This window comes from Ascaphus truei, chromosome 2 (genome assembly GCF_040206685.1).
Source record: "Ascaphus truei isolate aAscTru1 chromosome 2, aAscTru1.hap1, whole genome shotgun sequence".
Lineage (NCBI taxonomy): Eukaryota > Metazoa > Chordata > Amphibia > Anura > Ascaphidae > Ascaphus > Ascaphus truei.
Genome location: NC_134484.1, coordinates 178,295,711 through 178,305,293, shown reverse-complemented (window position 1 = coordinate 178,305,293; position 9,583 = coordinate 178,295,711). Strand labels below are relative to the sequence as shown.

Here is a 9,583-nt window from a genome sequence, read left to right as displayed (position 1 = left end):
TATATAGCAATTTATAATAATTCAAATAAAAATCCAGTGATGGCGCTGAGAACATGATACATCTCTTATAAAGCTGCTAGAGTATTTCATAGGAGAACCATGATCACAATGGAAAGGGAGACGTGATGGGACAAAAAAGAAAACCTTTGAGAATTGATGTTGATTTAGTCATTCAGTTAAGGGTGTCCCAGCTATTGTTTACTTCAGTGTTTTTCAATGTAACCTGTGGAAACCCAGCAAAACCATTAAAATACAACTTTTAAAAACTTTGATTTTTCAAGTTAAGGCGAGCAAAACATGACAGATGGATCAATAGATCAGATATAGATATATAGATCAGATAAATATATGTAATTTAAAAAAAAAAGCAAAATATCCATCATTACTATACTCTTTCTGTGGACCTTGGCATCCTCCTCTGGAGATTAAAGGTTGAAAACGAAATCTTTACTTTGACAGTGTTAAGCCCTTTGCTCCCAGGGCTGCCTGCAACATTTCGACCTCCCCAGTACCGGTTTCACTGTACTGTAGGTTGTACAGTGTGATCCATTATCCAAGTAAAATTTTGTGTGATTATTAATTGTCTTTAAACAAGGCCGCCTGCACATTAAATATTTAGGGGACAAATGCATTCACATAGCAGCTGGGGGAGTCAGCCCTGCTCTCTAATGTAGGAGAGGGATTCAGGTGAAATTCATGTCCGCATTCCGCGGAGGTTCGGCTTCCTTGACAATAACCAAAAGATATGTATTACAAAAAGTGAAATACACCGCTCACCTAATATAAGCGAAACATGAATGTGTTGTAAGGTGCATAAGGAGTAATAACTAATTTGCACAAAGTCGATCCAAAGTACCCCAATTATTGCACTCAATACATACTGTGGTGATAATTAGGACAGTAATATCCCTTCAGATAATGTCTGATTGGCAATCATAATAGATCTATTATGATTGCCAATCAATCAGACATTATCTGGAGGTCTATTACTGTCATAATTATCATCACATTATGTATTGAGTGCAATATTTAGGGTACTTTGGATCCTTTCGATCGACTTTGTGGCAATAACCAAAGGAATCAGGGATGCCGCCCATTCCCAGATCTTCATGTTTCAGCACCTCCCATTTGAAAATTATTTGCAAGACGCATTCCAGAATGGGAAAAAGGAAAAATGTCCAGATGTATTGCTTATTAATAATTCAAAAGGTGTACAACTATTGAACATTAACCTCCCCCCCCCCCCCCCCCAACCCTTCGTAATTCTGTATGGAAAGTCAAACTTTGGGGGGAACATCATCTAGCCGAGGGAACCATTGTGTATTAAGAGTGATTATCTGCATTATGTGTTTGTATGTAAAAGATGAGAATTCACACCCCACCTATAGGAATATTCTGCTAATATTTACTCTCGCCCTGCAAGCTGTTTCACTACAAAGTGAAGCATGATAGGTCAGACACACGTGCGCATGTATATTTACCTCTGTTCATTACTGGCGACCTATAAAATATTGCATTGGAGAAAAAATTTATCACCATTTCCTCCAGCATTTGCAACTATCTAGTGCTATATATGATGTCAAAAGACCCCAAATGAGTAATATCGTGATTAAATTGGAGGAGGGTGTGGTTCAACAATGGTATTTTAATGGCAATATTCTGACTTAAATCGGACTCCTTGAAGTTTGAGAACACTGATGTTAAAAATGAATGTGTCCGTCTCTAGATATAAAAAATTAAAACGGTACGTGGCGCTTTACAAGAAATTATAATAGAAAACATAAACAGACAATAGGAAAGGAAATCCCTGGCCTGGAGAGTTTATAACATAAGTGGTTTTTTTAGAAGACTTGGAGACCGCAGGCATAGGAGTTGACCATAATAGGTGCAAAGTGTTACATTAGGGTTGACCATGGTCCATCCTATTGAAATGCTAAATTGTGAAGGTATGTTTTTAGGTTTAACTTAAACGTGGGGAGGGAAGGTGCTTGGCGTGCACAGGGTGTGTCCCCACGGGTAATGATCAGCGACAGAGAAAGGTTTAAGGTGAGAGCGAGCAGTGGAGGTAGAAGGGGTGGAAAGGAAACCGTTCTGTGCAGAGCACAGGAGACGAGCAGGGGCACAGGGTGTGATCAAAAGCTTATGTGTAGGGAGGCACAGACGCGTCTTGAAGATAACGAGACACTTGATGAGAACAGTTGAGCGTGAATGGAGAGAAAGGGAGGAGTCACATGTTGCACCTATTTGGACATTAGCACAGCGTTTATTTTCACGTTATTTCCTTTTTTTTTTTGTTTAGGTGCATTCTTCATTTATATATATTCAGACTTTTTATTCTGTTCGACTGAGATTATTTTTAAAATTTTTTTATTGTATATAATATAGTTTTTATTTTTGTCGTTTTCACCCCATAGCACTTTCTCCCATATTTCCCATCAAGTAGGAAAGGCAAGAAAAAATGACCTTGTGATATTGCTTCATGGACATCATTGGCTACTTCAGATAGGACAGTTGAATGAGCTGTATGAAAGCCACATTGCAGAGATCAGGCCATGGGAATTTCATACAGTAATTTGATCCTGCGGGAGAAGACAAGACGTTCTAGTAGTTTGGAGGCAAGAAGCAGGAGGGTGACAGGGCGCTAGTTAATACGGCATGTAGGGAAAAGGGTCCAGTTATTGAGAATAGTTATGACTGCATGCTTGTTGATGGGGAGGAGTTGGAGGTATGGGTTAGAGTGGACACTAGGGTAGAAGCAAGAGATATTTTGAGCTACGAGGGAATAGGATCGAGTGGTAGAGGGAAAAGAGGAGAGCAGCTGAGAAACGTCCAACGCTTACTAGGAGTGGGAGTCAGATGTAGAAAGGTTTCAGTAGAAGCAGTGTCGAGTAGTCAGGGACAGAAGTAATGTCACTGTGGATAGCATCCAGTTTACCTTTTAAAAGAGGAATCCAAGCTCTGCTTTCTAAATACATAGGATTGAAGCAGTGGGTCTCCGGAGCTGAACCCCATTAATTTTGGCTTCGGTGGCCCCCTGCTTCCTGAAATACTTTGCTCTTTAGGGGGTGCTGGTATCTCTCCTGTTTTTAAAGATCCTGATCACGGGGGCCCAATATGAAGCTGCACCGAATGACTTCAAAGCTTTATTTTCTGTCAAAACGCAGCACTTTGATTGCCCCTAAGCAGTCGGTAAAGTCTTGAGGAGAACCGAAGGAAGGGAAATAGGAGGAAAATATTGAGCAGAGAGTCACACTGAGAAAAGAGTGACTTGGATTTGTGTATGAACAAGTGAGAGGAATGAATAAGTGAGAAGTAGTAGTTTTTGTTAGAGAGTAGAGTTAAAACGGGAGAGAAGACATTTAGAGTGTATGAAATTCAGCATGAAGAGACGCTCAGAGGAGCAAGTTGAAGTACAAAGGAAGAGTGTTCCCGAATTTAGCCTAGGCCACGGGTGTGACCCATAGGCCGATGGGCCGCTAGGCCGATGGGTGTGACCAAGCTGAGAGAGGGCATGTAGATATAGTTAGGAGGAGAATATAGAGTTGTAAGATTTAACAAGATTATCAGTTTCAGGGGAAGAGAGGTTAAGTTCAAGTTAGATGTCACAGCACAGAGGTCAATGAAAAAAAGATCTCGAATAGTGAGGAGATGAAGTAGCAGGAGATGGAGAGGAATGAGGGGTGGTGAATAGTAAGCTCAGAATTCAGGAGGGTGGGGGGAGAGATGGAGAAATCAGAGACGAAACGTTTAAAAAAAATGAAATGTTAAATAATGTTAATCCTTCTGGATAGAGGTGTGAAATATTCGCGACACTTTGCAAACTATACAGAATTGACTTATTTTGCACCCCAAAATTCCCAAGGAGTTATTTGCTTTTTTTCCAAAATGTGCTACATTGATCCAGACGCTAAAATACTGTAGGCCTCAAGAGAGATGACTTATTCTTACTTATTTGACGCTGCAGGTTCAGGAGCAGCGATGCCTATTCACATAAGATGGGATTGGCCAACTCCAGTCCTGAAGAGCCACCAACAGGTCAGGTTTTAAGGATGTCCCTGACCTTTTGGTGGCCCCCGAGGACTGGAGTTGGTCACCCCTGACCTAGGACGTACTTATTGATTCCTGCTGCTGGGGATCTCCCCTAAGCCTGAAGCCAAACATACACACCTGATCTCACCTACGCCTCCCTGCCATCTCTTCCCCTGTAAATCGTGTTAACCCTTTCATTTAACACCCATCTACAGCACTTATTCCCTCACCTGCTGTCTCTGTAAGTTTCCCCTCAAACCTCTTAGATTGTAAGCTCTTCGGGGCAGGGATTTCCTTTCCCATTGTCTGATTTTTGCTGCACTTAATGTATTTTTAAAATTCCCTGTACTGTATTCTTTGTGAAGCGTTGAGTACACTTTTGGCGTAATATAAATAAAGACATACAATACAATTTCAAAAGCTGGAAACATTCCAATGCCAATTTTGGGAATGGGAAAAATCCATACGTTTCACTGCCCTATAGTGAGCAAAACCCTTTGATTCAGACTACTTGGCCTCTTATAGCCTGTAAAGGGTGTCTCACAACAGGGGTTTGCTGTCCTATAAGGTGCAATATACCGTACAAGAATTGTGCGTATATTTTGTTTATATTGGTATAAAGGATATCGCTTTGGGCATCGTGGTGGCTTCCTTAACGATAATGAAAATTCTTTCTGATCCGTGACAAAAAGCAGTCATGACCCCCAAACTTGGGTGAAGGTGGGTTACATAAGCAGATTTAAAATAACTTGTGCATTCTTTTTAAGTAATTGCAGCCATTTTCCTCAATGTTGAGATATCGGTTAATTTGAGGGCCCTGATTTGATGAAGAATACAATCCAGGTTCTATTTTCTAGTAAAAAGAATGCAATGTAAATTCCACTATATATTGCAGTTATAATAGAATAATAAATAATGTGCCACATCCTATCTTTATGATTTCATTTGAAAAGGTTTTAAAGCAGCAATAACATTCCACTTTTTTTGTTTTTGTTTCTCCTTTGCATGTGTAAAGCATGTAACATTGTACAATTCTACATCCTTACCTAAGCTGGCAATCGTTTGGTGCTCCTGTTTATAAATGTGACAAAATCCTGTGTGACTAACATAACGGCTGCTTCAGTCAGTGTAACTCAGCAGCTAGAATGTATCCTTATATTACTAAAGGTAACATTATCTATTGTTACAGTTTCCCGCACAAACTGCTGGGAATATTGACAACAAATGATCAGAAACAGGAAAGTGTTGCAAAGATCTTGCACTGCTTGGGAGGTAGGATAAACCCTGCGATTGAAATCAGAGGATGCCTTAAAGCTGCAGTTTAAGCTGCCATTAAAAAAACCAAAAACATTCAATATGTGCATCAATACAATCTACACACTGACAAGTGATTAGCTAAGTTGCTGGTCGATCCGTTATCCTGTAATCAATCGATGAAATTCGGCTGTGGGTTCACTAAATGCATCTTGGGTCCTCTTCTGCTGCGCTGACAACCAAAGTTCTGTGAGGAATATCATGTGACCAGGCAGGCACTAGATTCAATTGGTTCACTGCTAGAGAGGGCAGAACTCAAAAGGTGATGCTGTTTCAGAAGGGGATGGGGATGTGACTATATATGGTTGCTATATTGCTATAGGAACAAAAATGCCTGTTACATTGGAATACATTAAAAATGTCTTTAAAATGATAGTTTTTTAAATGCTTCAAGTATTTTCTCATAGTACAGAACTGATTTTTTTTAAATACACTATTGCTTGAACTGCAGCTTTAAGAGTTGAATAATAAAAAAAAGAGAATTGAGTATGATCTAATACTACAAAACGGATTTATTAATTTATTTTGCTGCTGTAGCAGCCTTATAAATCCGCATACAGCAGTAGCTAAAATATACGAATATAAAATAAATACTGATTTTAGGAGGTTCTACATAACCAAGGATAGAATACAGCAGTGATCAGATTTGAGTGTTATAGCAGCTTTTCAGATCACCTTTAAAAATGTGTTTACATCTTTATTACTCCAGGAATGAAAAATATTACATAGTTTCACAATGAAATATGTTATCTAAATGAAACATGCAAAGAAAACAAAAATGACCTGTTCCCTGGCACAAAAAGAAAAATGCCATCGTTTTCAGGAATGTATATGGAAGGATTACAATTCATTACAAATTAGTTTCAATTAGTGGTGATTTGCCAGTGTCCATTTTTTCCTATCCAGATGACCATCCAGCATGAGAAACCTTGGACTTGGGTCCCCATGCAATTCTGCATCAAAAGAGACTGGTTACAAGTGTGTGTCTGTGTGTGTCTGTGTGTGTCTGTGTGTGTCTGTGTGTTTTCAGTTAGCCAGGGCTGCATATATTTACAGTCATCTATAGCAGGAGTGCTCAGCTCCAGTCCACATGCCAGGTTTTCATGCTATCCCAGCTTCAGCACAGGTGGCTCAGTCAGACTGATAGCCACCTGTGCTGAAGCACAGATATCTTGGAAACCTGACCTGGTGGGGGGACTGGAGGTTAGCAGCCCTGCTCTATAAGTTGTCGCTAAATTGTGCATTAATGGGTGTGTGATTTATCAGAAAGGCAGTCATTCATCTGTTAAATAATTTACTGTGGTGCTAAGTATTCACTGGAAAGCCCTGCATCCTTGTAAACACATGACTGACAGTTGCCTTTGGCGGAAATTTTTACTGATGCAATGAGATAAAAGTAATTAAGAAACATGTAGACTGATGGATAATTAAATTCATGTGAATCATTTTGTAGCTAATTACTGTATTCTAATCACAGAATCCTTTCTATTTGTCAAGGTAAGTGTGCGTAATTACAGAACGCCTATTTTACATTACTCTAAACACTCGACCCATTCGGGCTTGCTGGGTGCCTTGAACATCATGCTCCTATCTCATTTCTTAAACAATTGGTGTCTATAATATGGATGCATAATTGATGCGTGTGAGCACGTTAAAGCAGCAATACTACATTCCCCCTTTATTTTTTTCTTATTTTTATATGTAAAGCATGTGACGGTGTATAATTTAAAATTCCTACCTAAACTGGCAATCGTCTGGTGCTTCTGTTATAAATCTGTCAAAATCCTGATTGTGTGCCTAACACAATGACCGCCTTTCAGTTTCAGGCAATGCTTCAGTCAGGGCGACTCAGCAGCTACAATGTATCCTTATATTAGGTAACATTGTTACAGTTTGCAGCTCAAACTGCTGGGAACATTGGCAACAAATTTTCCCAAACAGGAAAGTGTTGAAAATATCTTGCACTGCTGGGGAGGTGGGCTACAACCTGCTAGAGAAATCAAATGATGCTTTAAAACTCACCAAAAAATACATGAGTTGTATGGGGGGGGGGCGGGGGGGAACCAGTCTATTATATAATACTAGAGAACTGGTGTATTAAAAAAAACAAAAAAAACCCATAAGATTTCAGGTTTTGCAGCTTTAATGCTTACTGTTGAGTGCGCTGTTTTTTAAATAACACTATAACCATGCTGTACTAGAAGTAGAAGTTAATAATGTATCACTGGAGATGCGTGAACACCAGGTAACATTGTGGGTTGAATGGTGCACTTTTGGGGGGGTTGATAACTTTCCTGAAAATGAACATTATGCATGATATTTTTATGGTATATCTGTAGCATTTCTATGCAGTTCCTAGCCACTCAAATATCTTTCGGTCTCCAGAAAATACGTTCAAATACATTTGTGGTAGTAAAGGAGGCATTTGTGCTAGTAAAGGAGGCATTTGTGCTGGTTTTGACATGCAAAAAAACAAATATGTCCACTGTGTCCCGAATAGAGAGAATAGCTCAGGAAGTGTCTCTGCAGGAGCTTCTAATTGATGTAACTCATGGTGCCTCAACAACAGGCATTGCACCAGGCAATGGATCTGCACCTCTACCACCGAAACCAACAAGATGGTCCTATGTCAGTGGGGGAATGTAGATCAGCCTGTGGTCCCTTCCACCCATGTCATATTTTGTATTAGGATGCATACAGTTTGTATATATCCATGTCAAAGTTGCTGTAACATTAATGATTTATAGGTGTTTTTTTTGTTTCCCCCCCCCCCTTTCCAATTGAATTATGGTCTTTAAATAATAAATATAGTAAATAAATAATACATTTAATAATAAATACATTTATTTTTATTTATAATACATTTTATTAATACATTTATTAATAAATAATAAGTAAATAATAAATATAGTAAGAGAATACATGGGCCTTTGGAGTGCAAGCCCCTCTTTCTTTAGTGGCAGGTTCACCTAGTAAGCTAATGGCCGTTCAATTGGTTAAATGCAAGTGACTGTCAAACAAATCAAACAAGTATAAGCATGTTTGAAAGGCACCATAACCTTTATTCCTAAACATTTGAATTACATGAACCTACAGAAAATATAAACAAGCAGAAGAAGCAAGTAGGTAGAAATGTTACCTTATGGAGGCTTAAATCTTTCTAAGGAAACCAATGACATCAGTCAGTTGTTTAAAAAAAACTTTTTGGTCCTCTAGGTAGGACTGTTACTTAATTAATTAGTGTGCTCAACACTTCAGTTAAAGTATCCATATTGCAGTTTTGAGGGGGTTCGAGATCTCCACTCAAATTTGGGGTTCCCTATTCTCCCAGTGGAAGATGGTTAGAACTGCTTGGCCATTTTCAGTTGCGAATTAGATTTGAAACCAAAACCAGCAATTGATCTTTTAGTAAATAATAAATGTAATTATAATGTCTTGAAAGACCATGTGCTAATTTAATTCTGTGGCATTTTTCTGTGTCTAATAATCAACACGGAAATGCTAAAAATATTTCATTTAAGAAATATAAATGTAGCATGCATTCTCTTAAACTATATCCCTCCGGCATCTTTAACTGTATTAAATACTGTTTAGATGTCAAGCTGGAAAAACCATCAAGAATTACAGCAACTTGGACTGCTTCAAGAGTGCTAATTAAGAATGCATGCTAAGAGGTGAGCTTGGTGTGGGTATGGCAGCATGATGTAAAAGGGGATCATATCTTAGTCATATATATATTATATATATATATATATATATATATATATCTATATATATATATATATATATATATATATATCCGCTGCTACGACCAAAGGCAAAAGATGTGCGAACCTCTTGTCTCTGTTTATTAAGAGAAACTACAGTATGCACTTAAAACAAACATCTGTGATAGCAAAATGTGTTTGAAACTGTACTTTGCTCTCCCAAAGCGTGCAACAGTTCAATTAGAGCCCAAAGTATTACTTAATAAAGTTTAGTTTTAACATTCAAAAATATAGTGCTTGGACTACAGAAAAAGATTATTACAAGAACATAGTGTTCTAATAAATGCAGGCAGTTACAGTACTTAAAATAAAAGGATAAACCTAAGCAGAAATCCCTACACAGTACGTTACCACATATCATACTGTAGGTCTTTCCCAGAGAGGTCACTGGAGTAGAAAAGATGAGAATTCATGTCTTTCATCCCAAAACACACCTCTGTTGAATTCTAACTCCTATTTAAAAAGTAGGACTT

At 38.4% G+C, this 9,583-nt stretch overlaps 1 protein-coding gene across 2 annotated transcripts in view; it reads left to right on the top strand.

Annotated features, from left to right (window-relative positions):
* CDKAL1 (CDKAL1 threonylcarbamoyladenosine tRNA methylthiotransferase) overlaps positions 1-9,583 on the top strand; it is an 869,422-nt gene that overhangs the window by 441,881 nt on the left and 417,958 nt on the right. The gene's annotated exons all lie outside the window — the stretch shown is intronic.